This window comes from Carassius carassius, chromosome 25, assembly GCF_963082965.1.
Source record: "Carassius carassius chromosome 25, fCarCar2.1, whole genome shotgun sequence".
Lineage (NCBI taxonomy): Eukaryota > Metazoa > Chordata > Actinopteri > Cypriniformes > Cyprinidae > Carassius > Carassius carassius.
In genome coordinates, this window is record NC_081779.1 from 18,504,242 (window position 1) to 18,520,008 (window position 15,767).

The 15,767-nt window shown below is 34.6% G+C and overlaps 1 pseudogene; it reads left to right on the top strand.

The window, feature by feature from the left end:
* The first annotated feature begins 564 nt into the window (after positions 1–564).
* Positions 565–15,447, top strand: LOC132104731 (UPF0711 protein C18orf21 homolog; annotated as a pseudogene).
* The last annotated feature ends 320 nt before the right edge of the window (positions 15,448–15,767 follow it).

Sequence of the window (15,767 nt, forward strand, 5' to 3'; positions counted from 1 at the left end):
AAAGCCCTTATTTCTGTAGCATTAGCAAACGGCAGACAAATGAATCAAATGCCATAATAACCTCTTACATGCTCACCTTGGAATATATAACATGTAGTTATGTAGTTATATTATAGTTATATTATAGTTATAGGCCTATTTAGTAGTAATGATGGTGTGCAGTAGTAAAAAAAAAAGGTGTAACAGCCTGAACATGATTAACTTTCACTAACTTTCACTAAAATGATTTGGATGAGACAAACTCCCTTAGCAATAGCTACAGTGTAAATAAAGGACATTATTATGTGTTGTTATCAGGGATTTATTGGAGCAGTCAATGAGGAAACAGTTCTGCTGTAATGTGTGTGTGTGTGTGTGTGTGTGTGTGTGTGTGTATATATATATATATATATATATATATATATATATATATATATGCTAAATCATGAACACAATGACAGGGTGAAATTGGCTGTGATGCATGGGGCGCCAGGTAAAATCTTGCCTAGGGCAGCAAATTGGTCAGGGCCGGCCCTGAAGGTTTGGCAGCAACTTCCGGTTCACGTGAACTTTAAAACAGACATGATGACCTAGAGGTTCTTATTTAAGGCTTCCTTACTTTACAAAGACATTTTCCTTGAACAGTCGCACTTTCTTATGTAAGTACTTTTAAATTTTCATCAACTGTACATATTAGGTTTTTAATGATAATCTGTGTGGATTTCTGCTCGCCATGCTTTCTGCTGTAATGCCACTAAGTTACCAGAAGATGACAGGCTCCTCCACTTGAACACTTTGTAATGCACTTTGTGTTACATTTTTAAGACATTTAGTTTAGTTTAGACTTCTAGTTTTATGACCATCACTCTTTATTTTGAGGTCAGATAACTGATATGTTAGAAGCATTTTTTTTTTATTTCTGCTTTTTGACACAATAAATATAGGCTATTGGGCTACAAAATTTTTAATATTCAAATTTAATATTCCAAATCAATGTCTTGATATTGACATAATAGCAATAATTATGTAGTAGTAATAATAACAGTAGTAATATTATATAATAAAAACAATGGTTATTATAATTATTGTAAATAAAATAATAATGTTTATTGTTATTTTTTCTATAATTGTTGTTAATAATGTCCAACATTGTTTTACAATCTTAATGGTCATTGCATCTATTTCATATCTGTGTTTTGGTATATATACAATTTTTTTTAAATAAAAATTATGCACTTTTCTCACTTGCTGCTATGAAAAAGCACAATTTATGCAAACAGTACTTGAAAAAAGCAGTACTTTTGATCTATTATTTCCCGCTGAATAATTGCTTTAATTGTATTGTTGGGTGCTGTTCTATAGACAATAATTAATGGCTCCCTGCTGAGATTAATACTTTGTGATTTCTATATTAAGTTTTCAGTAAACTCTATGGTTATCTCATATATATTGTTTAAAATTTTTTAGTGACGTTTTCAACAGTACAAGTGCAGTTCAAATCATCATATTTACGAATGTGTGGATCTATTAGCATCGGTATCAGAAATGCACCATCACGGTGATGAAATAATCGTGTGCATTTAAATCTCATCAGCTAAACAGTGTGTTGGTTTTTGTTTACTGTGGTCAATCATCCTTAAAAACTAATTCCTTTTAGTATTGAAAGTGGATGGAGAATGTCTCTGGTCTCTGTTGAAAAACCCATATTGATCAACCACCACATATGTGACCCTGGAACACAAAACCAGTCTTAAGTCGCTGGGGTATATTTTTAGCAATAGCCAAAAAAACATTTTAAGGGTCAAAATTATCGATTTTATTCTTATGCCAAAAATCATTATATTGAGTAAAGATCATGTTCCATGAAGATATTTTGTAAATTTCCTACCATAAATATATCAAAACTTAATTTTTGATTAGTAATATGCATTGCTAAGAATTCATTTGGACAAATGTAAAGGTGATTTTCTCAGTATTTAGATTTTTTTGCACAATCAGATTCCAGATTTTCAAATAGTTGTATCTCGGCCAAATATTGTCCGATCCTAACAAACCATACTCCAATGGAAAGCTTATTTATTTTCAAAATATTTTAAAAGAAATTGACGCTTAAGACTGGTTTTGTGGTCCGGGGTCACATATGTGAATGAAACCTGTTTTAAAATGCTTTTAGCAGTATTTTAGTGTAACAATCAAATCCAAATTAACAGCATTACAGCTTCAGTTATAAGTTTTTAATGATTTATAATAATACAAATTATTATTATCAATATAATAATACTACTAATAATAATTAATGTAAAAATATTATTATATTTATTTCATTATTAATAATAAATATTGCAGTAATCATTTATTGAGTAGTTGTTAATTAGTGTAATCTAAATAGCATCTGTTCATTTCCAGAGCAGCTAAATTAACTATATGTACTGTGCCGCATGAAAAGGCAAGTAAAAGTGAGTCTGGTAAATATTTGCTGAAGATTCTCACTTTATTTAACATTTTTCAAGCTGCTATGACACATGTTGTTTTGGATAGTACTAGCAGCAGAGTGAGTGAAGATAAATGACGCTTAGCCTCGGGTTGTGGGATGTTTTTCTTGGACTAAATGTTTCACAACCCCATGTTCCGGGTCAGTGCACTGCATGCTTTGAGTGTTAGTTGGCTTGTGCTCAGCGAGTACAGAGGATATCTGCACTGACTCACAGCGTACATGTACTGTACGTAAGTTACTGGAATCTGTTCTCTATACGTGCCATGAGATTCTTTTTTTTTATGAAGTGCTCAGACTGTTGCCTTCTTATTTAAACCACTTGTGTTAAGCTCGCTCTCAATATATTCCACAGGTGTCATTGTAAGGCACAGCCTTCTGCTGCCAGGCTCGTCAATAGAAATAAGCTTTTGTGTCCGCTGGAGTATTCAGTGGACTGTAATGGAAGCATTATTCTCTTTTATGATTTTATCTCAGGTGATATAGCAAGAGTTTAGTCTTTGTTGATATTATCATGCTGAGACAGTACATTGTGAACCAAATTAAAAGGTTCTTTATCTTTATTCTGAGAGCACTTAAAAGGAGCTGCATTATTAATAGGTAAATTATTTTAATTAGTGTACCACAGGGAAGAAGACATACCTTTAGTAGGCAGTGGCAGTGCTGGGTGGTTGTTTCCTAAATTTTCTTTTTATATTATGTAAATAAAAGAAAGAAAATACTCAAATCAAACACATTTCTGAAATTGTTACAATAATAAGTAAATAATTAAATAAAAGTGCTTTGTGTATTTTTTTTCTTTCAGTCAAAGGGCAAATAATTAAAATAAAACATCCTTTTGGAATTAAAAACGTTTAAATCCAATTAAACAAAGCAATTCAATAAAAAAGAACATTTTCTCTGTAACAAAACAAACAAAATAGTAAAATAAAATAAATGAATTAAACAAGAAAATAAAGCAAATAATACATTTAAATAAAACTTTTAAATAAATGAAATCAAACAAACAAAAAACAAAAGAGGTGCTTGGTGTTTTTTTATTTTTTACTTCAAAAGGCAAATAAATAATTAAAATTAAACAAAATAACCTATAATGCAATTTAAAAAATAAACAAACAAATAAATGCTTATCAGAAAGTTTCAGAAAAGCTTTTAAATTAAACAAAATAATAACAACAGGTCAAGAAAATAAACAAATTAATGTAAATTAGAGCTGTGTGATTGTTTCCTATTCTGCACATGTACAACTTTATCAAAAAAATCTAATAAATTAATTAATTAAAGCAATGAATTAAAGCAAAAATCAAATCCTTAAGAATTTGTTCAGTCAGAAGAGCCAATAAATTATAATGAATGAAGAAAAGAAAATGCATTTAAGTCTGATGAACCCAATAAAAAGAGAATGTTTGAGGCACAGATAAATTTTTTTCTGGTTTGTAATGTGTTTGGATTTATCAGACTTCATAGCAGACGGGAATAATTTCATTGGGAATAAGGGGCTGTCCCTTCTCTGTGGCATGCTGTGAAACATCCGCTGTGGCATCACAAACAGTTGCAGATGATGGTGCAGTTTATGATTAGAATTAAACACCCTGGCCCCCTTAAACAAGCACGTGCCACACAATAACAACACAGAGCTTTTAGCGATGTGAACTAATTTTAGACAGGATTATGAAGCTTAGATAATGGAGATTGTCATAGCAGCTCCATGTCCAAAAATAGGGTGCACACACACAAAGTCTCCGGGGGAATTAAAGCCCCTGGAAAGTCGTGGCCATGAGTTCACCCCGCTGACAGACTGTCTGTGCAGCACTTTGACTTCAGCTGATTTGTTTTAAGGAATCATGTTGTAATTCTTCCTCAGAATAAAATTTTTGGGGTATTTGACAGAATATTGGGCATCAGACAGCAGCATTGGGAAGTGAGAAAAATATATTTATAGTCTATTCATAGCTTTCAGTCACGTGACTAGCTCAAAGACTTGGAAGGCAAAGCATCCATATAACTGCTGCACAAGCCTCTCAATTTTCCATCTGTTTCCCAGCTGCAAATATTTAGATCACCTCTAAAAAGAATAAAACAAAGGTGTGTGAGCAAAATGCAAGTTTTGGCCATTTGCAATCCTCACCCGCAGCAATATCTTAGTTATTAAACAGTGCGACAAAATGTTGTAAAAACGCTTAAAGTGTATTAATATTTAAAACTGTAACATTAATAGATCAAATTCAATAATCACTAAATTAATGATGCATAGTTTGAGGTTAAAAAAACATTACTTTCCATATAATGCACATTTTTGTTTCTCATCTATGCCCGCCTTCTGAAACACGTAGATTTTTTCAAAGCTCATCACTCTGGAAGCGAGGTGTGCTCTGATTGGCCAGCTATCCAGTGCGTTGTGACTGGCTGAATGCCTCAGGCATGTGATAGAAATGTTACGCCACTTAACATACTTTGATGCCGTCTCCCAGACCAGCAGCACGAGACTCAGTCCAGCTCCTCTGCTCGTGCACATCCCATCATCGGTTCTCTTTTAGCAGTTCAGTCAATGTATTGTTAGGAGTAACTGAATAACTCGGGATATTGGTTTATTTCACGTCAGGGAGTGTAAGGCATGTTTATAAACCTAATAACTTAAGTAATGTAGCATTTGGACCAATCAGACACAACTATTTGTTACATTTAACAATTAATATCTAACGCCTCCTCATCTAACCAAAGTGTCTATGGACCCCTCCCCGCAAAGGAAGCTATCACCTCAAAATGGACTGAACAGGCCTCTGGTTCCCTAGCAACCAAAGGCCCACTATCTGATAACACTAGGTTTACGACGCCCCAGGAATGTGGCTAAGCAACTCTTAACTCAAGTCTCTCAGAAACAGACAGATAATGCACATAAAAAGGGACTCTTCTCTAATTAATTCATACGTATATTAAAACATATACGTATATGTTTTATACATGCTTATGATGGATCAATAGTTAATATAACCTCATCTATATGATATTTGGTATCTATGAGTTTGTATTTTCATGCTTTAAATGAGAGTGTATATTATATTTTGATGCCTATGTGACAAATTAGGTTTATAAGAATCTTAAAGATTCTTCTCTTGAACCCCCCAATCTAATTTCATATGCAAGACACCAGACTAGAGACAAGGCTAAGAGCTCTCAAAACCACGCTAAGCTTGTGCCAGGCTTCGGCCTTGACTATTCATTCATCAAGATCCTCTGATTCAAACTGGTTTTTCTCATGAACTCACTTCAGCAGAGACCAACTGGAGCCCCAAAGTGCATCAGGACTCTTTATCAAACAGGCGAGACTTGCAAATATCAAACTTAGTCTTATTAATTAATACATTAAGTATCATATGCACCTTTTACAAAGGTGTTTTTGAACTAAGAAACCGATGTTTCCTTCAGGCTTTAGATCTGCTGAATATCAAATTGTACCATAGCTCCATGTCTTTATTCTTTTCTTTTTACTGCTTGAGCTTTAACCCTTTTTCCTATGCAAACTGTATGCATGTGTGTGTGTGTATGTTAGACTAGTTTATGTAGTTAATAAAGTCTTATTTGTATCACGCTTGAGGTTGTTCATTGTTTGCTCATAACTGAAGTCCCTAATCATGCAGATTTTTGCTACATACTCTGAGTAGTATTGTACAGTAAGAAACTTGTTGTTGTTTTTTAACCAGGAAATTAACGTTCTTAGAATTGACAGACAGTTGACACTGAGAGGTCAAATAAATACTTACAGTGGACCTAAATATTTATAATTTCTCATAACTAGTTATGATTGATTATTCACATTTCCCCTTTGAGCTGAAGGTACTTACAAGCTGTGAGTCAGAAGCGCCAGACTGTCCTTGCCACGTTTGAACTGCCCAACTTTATAGAAACAGCCGTTGGGTCACAGGCGCATTGGAGGCTACTGGTTCAAGAAACAAGTCCTCATCCTCCATAAAATGTGCAGCAGACATCTGAATATTTGGTTAGGTCTATTCCAAGAGAGGTTGACTCTTAACTTTTATAAAGAAAATATCTTTGGATTTGAGACTTTAGTCTTTGCAACTTTACAGATCTTCTTTATGCACCAAGAGCTTGTAACACTCCAAAGACAAAAGAAAAAATTTAAAGGCATCATATGACCCCTTTAATTTGTTAAGTGTTTTCCTTATAATGGTTTTCTATGGGAAACAATTTAATGTGAAACGTTGCATATTTTGTTCATATTCTGGGTTCAACTGCTCATCTGCACCATCAATAAGGTGTTTAAAGAACTTCGCCTTTTAATATCTGTGTTTTACTACATTACTACTTAATGCAATCTGCGTAAAAATAACTGGCGGTCAGTGGAGCAAAGCTTTGTTTTTCCCTCAAGGTGGGCATTCCTATGAGTGTGTGACTTCACGTGAAAACTATCAATTGGTGAGTTTTCACCCTGCATGTATGAATCTTTAAGATATAAACAAACTGCAGTGTTACTTCAATCAGATTGAGCGCAAGCTCATAAATGATTCATGAGCTGCGCTATTTGAGTCTAACTACAGTAAAGTCTGAGATTTAAAGACTAACTCTTTTACTGCTTTTTTATTACAGGCAAAGGCATCAGTCCATTGGTAAGTTTCAGCGTTGTTATTTATATTAATAGACTTGTATGGCATTATAAGGTGCTTATTTTAATATAGTCCCAAGTCTATATAAGTCCTCGTAGGCAACAGAACAGACAGTTGGTTTCGAAAATGAACAGTAACCCAGCAAGTTAAACCCATTAAGTCCGACCACATTTCCTGATATAAAACTTGAATCCATTTCTACTGCCTTCACAAACCTCAAAGATGGCCTGACAGAGGGGTGGGTTGACCACATATTGGAAAAGCTGTATTCCAAAGTCCAAAATCCCAAACCATCCCCAGAATAGAGCATAGCATCACCTGTTTTATTTTATCTAGTTACCATGCCAAAAACCTCCACTAGATTTCTCTCTCCATTCCAGCGGCTACCCTGTCTGTGTATTTGATCTGCCTCATCTGTTTCCAGTGGAGACAACTGGGCAATCATCACGTGCATCTGCAGCCCAAGTGGAAGCGCAAGGAGAGGATTAGGAGACTTCTGAAGAGGGAGTCAGCAGGAAAGAGACTCAGCGAAGAACAGTTATAGTCCTTCAAAAGTTTAAAAGGGCCTAAAAATGCTCTGGTGAGGTCACGTCCACCTGTTTTATCTCCCTTTTTAGTTCAAATGTTGTCACGATATCTACCAAGTCCAATCTGCCATTTCCTGAGTGACCTGAGATTAGATTAGGTGTATGAATTTAAACCAGGAAAAACAAACACCAGGTTGCCATACATATACACCGTCGCTCAAAAGTTTGGGTTAGTCACCACCATTTAAAATAATCAAAAGACACAGTAAAGGCATTTATTTTTCTCTAAAAGTTTCCACAAAAATATTAAGCATCACAACTGTGCAGTGTATATCAAGTAATAAATGTACAATAGTGGGCAAAAATGCAGCACCATAAAGGCATTTTAAATATTTAACAATCGTTTCTGAATCATAACCATAACAATAAATATAAAATATTTAAATTCACGAATAAATTTGATCCTTTCTTAAAAAATATTCTTTTAAAAAAGAGGAAGAATGGGATCGGGACATGATCCAGGATCAGACACCAAACTGGGGTTCTTGTGAAGCAGCAGCTCATGTTTACAGCCCACTGCACCACTGCTCTCATCCCATTTCAGCTTTAAACCCTTTAGCCATCTTGCTTGCTAGACTTCCATTGTAATTGCATTATTATAAACATATTTTTTCTTCCTTTTAACAAACTGACAGACAAGGTGAAACTATAGTCTGTGGGAATCTAACATTAGTTTGAAAATAAGACTATTTTTCTTTGTCTGTTGCTCTTTCAGTAGACACAGACAGGATCATTGATGTTGCCCCAAAAGCAGTTCCCATTGACTGCACTTAGGTTTGTATGTAGCCGATATGAGTGCGCTTTATTTACATGTAGGGGTGTGCACAAATAGTCAAAAACACAAATTGCTGTAAGAGACTTTGCTCAGCACACTGTTGTCTTTGTCACAGGAACGTCTGTCGGTGCGCGTTCTTATTGTTATTGGACCGAGGAGCCAACCTTCTCCCAACCATGTGGATATAATTTTTTTCTCAACATTAATGTGTGAAACAATATAAACAGGATAAACATAGGGTGACTCGAGTGTACGTATGTACGTTCTGTGCTGTAAGTGGCATAGTCTGCTTTATTTTTTCCATTTGCTTTGCTTGAGCTTGAATGCTTTTGTTCTATGTATATCTATGTATATATTGTTTAGACACTTTTTCAACTAAAAGAAAACAACATTGTTGTGTATGATGCCTAATCATAAGCTTGCTAAGGGATTATTAAAAATAACATATTTTTCTTTAAACATGATTTTAATATATATAAGACCAAATATTTGCATTTAACATTTTAGAAAAATGCCCATCGCTACTTAGAAGACTGTAAGGCACAATTTAACACTTAAAAATAAATGTTTGGAAATGGAGTAAAATTTCTATTTTTAGAGATATGGTTATAGACTATCACATGTTAATTATCATTCATCTGACAGAAAGACATTAATCAGACACAGAAACGCTCCTTTTATAGAGATTCATTTAGCCTCAGATGACTTTGATCTTAAGGCCAGGAAGATCCACTTAAGATGATTTACAGTGGAAAAGTCCCCGTTTTCTGAGACTCTTCTGAAGTGTGACTGGATGAGATGTGGGATTGGGTTGTTTAGTGACGTTTGGTTATTTGTAGATTCTGTAAACACGCGTGTGTTTCTCACCGGGAGAATAAGATTTTGCCTAGACCAATAATGAACTTGATAGTTCATGTCTTTTAACTGTGTCTTATTTTTCCATTATATGGTAAATAGGACAGTGTTAGCTGTAAGGGAAAGAGCCTTTCAAGGCAATCTTTTCTATTGTGGAGGTCATGGAAGATCATATTTCTCTGTTTGTCAGATTGAATTGAACATAAATAGCCTCATATGTATTTTAAGATGTAGAACAATTTGGCATTCTGGATTTTTCAGATATTTTAAGCATTATAAAAAAGCTGGCTTTTAAAACTAATGCTTTATGGATACTGAATATTACCATGTATCTGATCATTGAAGGTGGTGTGGAGTCCAAGTGCTCCCAATAGACTTTTCTTAGCTAAACTGGGCTGGATCTCAATTTGCTCACTTATAATATGCACAAATGTACACTGTATGTATACTTTGCTGCCAACGAGTGAGTACATACTTTTAAGTAGAAACATTTGGACACATACTACACTATGAAACTGTACGCATCTAGCAAAATTAACCTTACTATTAATTATTACATTACCCAAAAATGAAAAGTCTGTCGTCATATACAGTACTGCCATGTCGACCCAAACCCATAAGATTTTTGTTAATCTTCTAAACACAAATTAAGATATTGTTAATAAAACTTGAGAGGTTTCTGTCCTTCCTCTGATAGTCGTGGAAACCAAAACTTAGAGACAATTAACAGAAGTCTTATGGGTTTGAAATAACATTAGGGTGAGCAAAGGACAGAGTTAAATTGTTTTGGGCTGAACTGTCCCTTTAAATTCACACAATTAAAAAATTGTTCTCTCTGCTCTTGTTCAACTGAAGAAGTTGAAACAATGTTCTCCTTTTCTGATACAAAAGGCCTTGTGGGTCACAGATGCATGGACGCCCACTTTAAAAAACCCAATGGAAATGGTGCACTGTCTGAGCATCTTAGCTAAAAGATTCTTTAGCTTGTATTTTCAACATACCATGATTTGTGGCAAAGTAATCATCACGTTTCATGTCCTATTTAGGTGCCTCTGCTGCTACACATGCATTTCCAGTTCCTTTGTTATTGTCACCTTTAGATTGAAAAGCTTCCATACCTCCAGCAGCAAGCTCAGATGTAGTATGTGCATCCTTCAACATTTTGGGAAGCATCTGTGCCAGCAGCCTTGGCTTTTTCTAGCATGTGTTTGATGCAGGTTATACATGATGTGTGTGACATCATGTTTCCCCTCAGGGAGAGAATCAGTGATGCAGCCTTTCCATGTTTGGTCAAGAGGGGTGGGTTAAACAGATCGATCACCCTGGCAAGCAGATTAGTCTCCACATATCAATAGCTGAACTCACTCACATATTACTTGCATAGCAAGGGCAGCTGCGGCATCTAGAATCAGCAGCAAGGTCAGAGACAACAGTCTAGCCTGGTTTGTGGCTGCTGGGTTGAGTATACAGTATTTCAGGATCCGGACTATTAATAGAACACACAAAGCATCTGCTGGACTGATTTGTGTGTGTGAGGGAGGCAGAGTGTCAGTAAATGTTTAGAAATTAAGGGATGGATTGGTGAAAAGCTCATTTAAACTTCCTGTCTAACATTTACACAATAAACATGTAGATGTGCAAAAAAGGCTTCTGTATCCTTACATATATCCATACAATTTTTTTATCATGAAAATGTTCACTATCAATTAAAAATAATATATAGCTTATTTATAACTCAAAGGTCTAAGGCCACATTGAAAGTCTGTAATTTCTCAAATCTGATTTACACCAGGAAATGAACTAATCTATAACGTTTTAGAGTTTAAAGCAAAAATGCATGAATGCAAAGATACTGCAGGAATAATCTCTATTATGTATGTTCTGCTGTAATTATGCCCACGCTGCTTGTTTTCAGACTTTTAAAAACTGGAAGTATCAGTATTTCAATTTCATTAACCCCAGTTATTTTGTGATTCCAAAACTATCAAGAACTCTGTTCTTTAATGAAACAATAGCTATTCCAAAAAAAAAAAAAAAAGATTTAATATATTTAATAATAAATTAATTTAATAATAAACATTTAAATACATGTACAAACTTTAATTGTTTTATATATATAAAACTTAAGCTATTTAAGTGATCCTGCTCTCCCTAGTGGGCCCCGGCTTCTTGATTAAGAGCATAAATAACTTGACAGTGATGTGTCTCTTTGTAAAGACATTATCTCAAATCTTGTTGAAGAATATGATCATCAGTTTTTACACAAACTACTGGAGATCCTGCAGCTTGAGTGAGAGAGACAAACCCAAGTGTAAGACATTATTAAAGTCAATGTTTCACTGTTAAATCAGAAAAGTGAACTCTTGGACCCCACTGTACATGAGTGGCATGTTGGCATGTTGGAAGGGTAAAAAGAAACCTCTGGCAGTATTGTCATTCCATTCACAAACCTTCACCCTGCACTGATTTAATTTATATGTGGTCATTCCAGCTTTGTTTTGCTTTCCCATATTTGTTTCTGTTCTCTTGACAGCTGTTGTGAACTGATTCTCTCACAAGGGAACCATGGGATTCTGGCCAGTATAAACTTGCTTAATAAAGTCTATTGAAATCTTATATCGGGAGAACTCTTGTTTACCAACATTCTTACAAAATATCTATTTTAGCGTTCCACAGAATAGAGGAAGTCATTGATGCTTTATTTATAGTCTGTGATGCATTATGGGATATCTTGCCTCATAGAACTCCAACATCAAGGCCTTTTTCACAAACAATTTGATGACTTCCTCTGGTGGAACACTAAAAAAAGATATTTTCAAGAATGTTGGTAAACCAGAGTTCTATTTCTTGTTCATTTTTATTAGCTGCGGTATGAATCAGAATGATTTCCTTAGTATTTTAATTTAAGTTGCCTCTAATGGAAATATCAGGTTGCGTATGTGTTAGTTGTTGTTGGTGTCCCCATCAGGCTTCTGAACTAGCTTAACCAATATGATTACTATGGGTTTACCAGCTTGTTTTGCTGGAGAGCAACACCACTGTGCTGATCCACCAACATAAACCTGGATCAGCAAAGAAATTCAGTTGAATTGGCCTAAGCTAACCTTTTCAGCAAGTCATTTAACCCAGAACTTTCCATACAGGAACCAGGGGAAAGAAACCGGTCAGGAATGACATCTCTATAATCTCCCTCTGAATCCGTCTTTATCTCTCAACGTGTTTATCCCAAGGATTCATTTTCAGCCCAGATGTGTTGAACATCTCTCTGTTTTGAGAAATGTTTATGACCCTGTGTAATGGGCAGTTTTTGATCATGGGAAAATGTCTTTTGAGATTTAAGCTGTGTGATGGAGATTAAAGGATATGGCAGAGTCTGTTGTCTTTATATGGACAACCGCTCAACTTTTTAAAGCAGTGGTTAACTAGTATGTGCTGTTTAATCTTGATATCATGTTCTCCTAATGGTCTTTGATTAGTGTGGTCAGTGTTTTAGTCAGATGCCAAAGCATTGAAATGCTGATTTAGCCTCACAAAATGAAAATAGAAGACTTTTGGGTTATATTTGAGTAGTATTAAACACATTAAATATTTACAACAGGGCAGCAATGGTTGTTTGTACAGTATTTTTTTTTAGCTAGTATGAGTAAAAGGACTTATCTAGTTAACTGTTCACATTCAACATGTGCAGTATAAAAAGTACAGTAGTATTAAAAAGAGAATTATTATGCTTGCTTTGTTGTTTGTTAATAATTGTGTAACTTTTTAAAGACTCTTTTCAAGCTTCTAGGGAATTCCATGAAGGATTGTTTGGATATTACAAAGCATTCCTTCAGCAGCCAATCAGAGTCAAGAGTCAGTCAGACAAGACTCCACCCCCCACTGCAGCTGATTGGCTCTTCCTGCCCTTTATATCTCCGAAAATGAAGGGGTCTGTAGTAAACATATCTGCTCTCACCTACAATACTGGATCATCTCACATCATCTACATTTCAGCTTGCATCCACCTGTTACTTCGACAAGCAATGGCTGCCTTTGTGTCGGTGAGTTTAAATGCCACACAGAAGGATGTAGATTGAGTAGTTTTGTGCAGTTCCCTCTTATTAACTAATTCATATTAATTACAGTAATGCAACAATGTAGCCATATGGATTTAAAAGTCAGCCAATGGGAGGTTTTTCTTGTTGTGTACTGTTCAAAAGTTTGGTGTCTATAATAATTTAATGTTTTTGAAAGCTTATTTTGCTCACCAAAGCTGTTTTTATTGTATCAAAATAAAGTAAAACCATAATATTGAGAAATATAATTACAATTTAATGTAACTTTTTAATTTAAACTTTAAAAAGTATTTTTTTAAATATGTATTTTTTTCAGGATTCTTTAAATATAAAGTTCAAAAGTACAGTATTTATTTGAAATAGTAGTCTTTTGTGGGATTATAAATGTCTTTATTTTCACTTTTGATCAATTGAATGCATTCTTGCTGAATAAAAGTATTCATTTCTTTAAGCTTAAATTGTATGCCAGTATATAGAAGAGTATACAGAAGATGATTATTGTATATATAAAGCATAGGAGCATGTGGTTGGTCAGCTTAATTTAGTTCTAGTCTCTGGGAGTTTCTGGCTGAGTAAATGGCATGTGTTCAATGTACTTATGGCCTGTACCTTGCTGTATATAGAGCTCACGTTCATATACAATGTGTGAAATACTTGAGATAAGTGTTCCTAAGTGTCAGCAACACGTGGCTATCATGGTATAAAACTAGTTAGCACAACAGTATAACAATATGAAAGGCAAGACGTTTGTTTAATAACTATTGTGTTAAACAATTAATTTTATTGCTATTGTATTTGATTTTTGCAATTTTGTCTGGGATTCTAGACAGCGTAAAAAGATTGGGCAATCGACTTGAATGTTTTTGTAAACTGAGAGACTGAAATACATTGCTGTCCAAACTATTAATTTCCAGAGATTTTTCATACCAGTATCCAGAGTACATCGAATGTCAGACAAACTTTATTTCTTCAGATTTGGCTTTAATAGTTATGCTATTTTTGTATTCAGATTTTTTTTTTAATTTGTATTATTTCTTTTCCACATATGTAGAGAATTAAGGTTTTAATCTATCAATAATTTTACATAGAAACTTTGTCATCAGGAAAGAATTAAAATCATAATCATAATAGCACTATTATAAAATAAATAAATAAATATAATTATGATTATTACTATATTTTTATTATTATTATATAATCTATGGTTATTATTATTATCATTTCTTTTTTTCAATTTTTTTTTGTAATCATCAGGAAAGTCATGGGAATGCGCAGGCATGATGACTTGAACAAACACATATTATTTTACCACCATTTAACCACGATGCTTTCTTCTCTTAGATGGCAACGTGTCACACCTGTAATAAGATGTCCAGACAACCTGGAATGAATCGGGAGCTTTTGTCTACATTGTCAAGGAACCGAAGTTCCCCAGGAAGTGCAGGCAAACAAAGAACTCCACAGTCAGCCAGTAGATCTACTCTGAAATCTGTAGTGGACAGAACACCAAGTGGTACACCACGGTAAGCTGCTCTTAGCGAGTATGTATGTTACAGGTAGACATAAATCTAGCCTTTTAGCTCAGCTATTGAAACCATTTATACAATCCTTTCTTTCCACAGGTCAGTATCTTCAAACACCGGCTCATCATCATCAAAGTCTGGCAGTGCGAAGCTGTCGCTTTTCGCCCGCCTCAAGAAGATCCTTATGCTGGAAAACAAACAGCAGAGCAAGAAAGGTGGTCTGAAGGACTTCCTCTCATCTCTCTGAAGACCTCAGGGCCGCTAAAATGAAAGACTCTGGCCCACTTTGAGTGGAGCGACTGAAATTCAGAGCATGAGAGTTGATGAGGATCACTTCTCCTTGTGTATTGCAATGCCACCTAGTGGAGGAGTCATTAGCCTGGATTATAATGAAGGGCAGGATAATATTGAACAGAATGTCTCCTTTCCTTCTATAAAGTGTCTGTTTCTGAATCCTTGTGAATGAGTGGGGAAAAAAAGTCCTTTTGTAGGGGAGTGTAACCTTGCTACAGAAACATGCTGTGACATTTTGTAGTTTTTTTTTTAATTTATTTTCCATTTATTTCCCACTCCATTTTTAGTTCCCACATATTGTTCATTTTTGTACAAGAAAAACAACTTTTAATTAAACTTTGAATTCACAAATTTATATCCGCAGCTCTTAGTTTGGGTCACTGATATTAAAAGAAGGATTGTCTTTACAATTGGCTTGCACACTGAATTATTATTATTATTATTATTTGTACTCTTATGAAATTTGTGCTGGGTTGTTTACATTTGATGGCTTATTTGGCATCAAACTATGAAGAAATGACCAAAAATATTTCATACTGACTATTTTTCTTCTCAATAAATTTAAAAAGAAAGATCATGTTTTTTT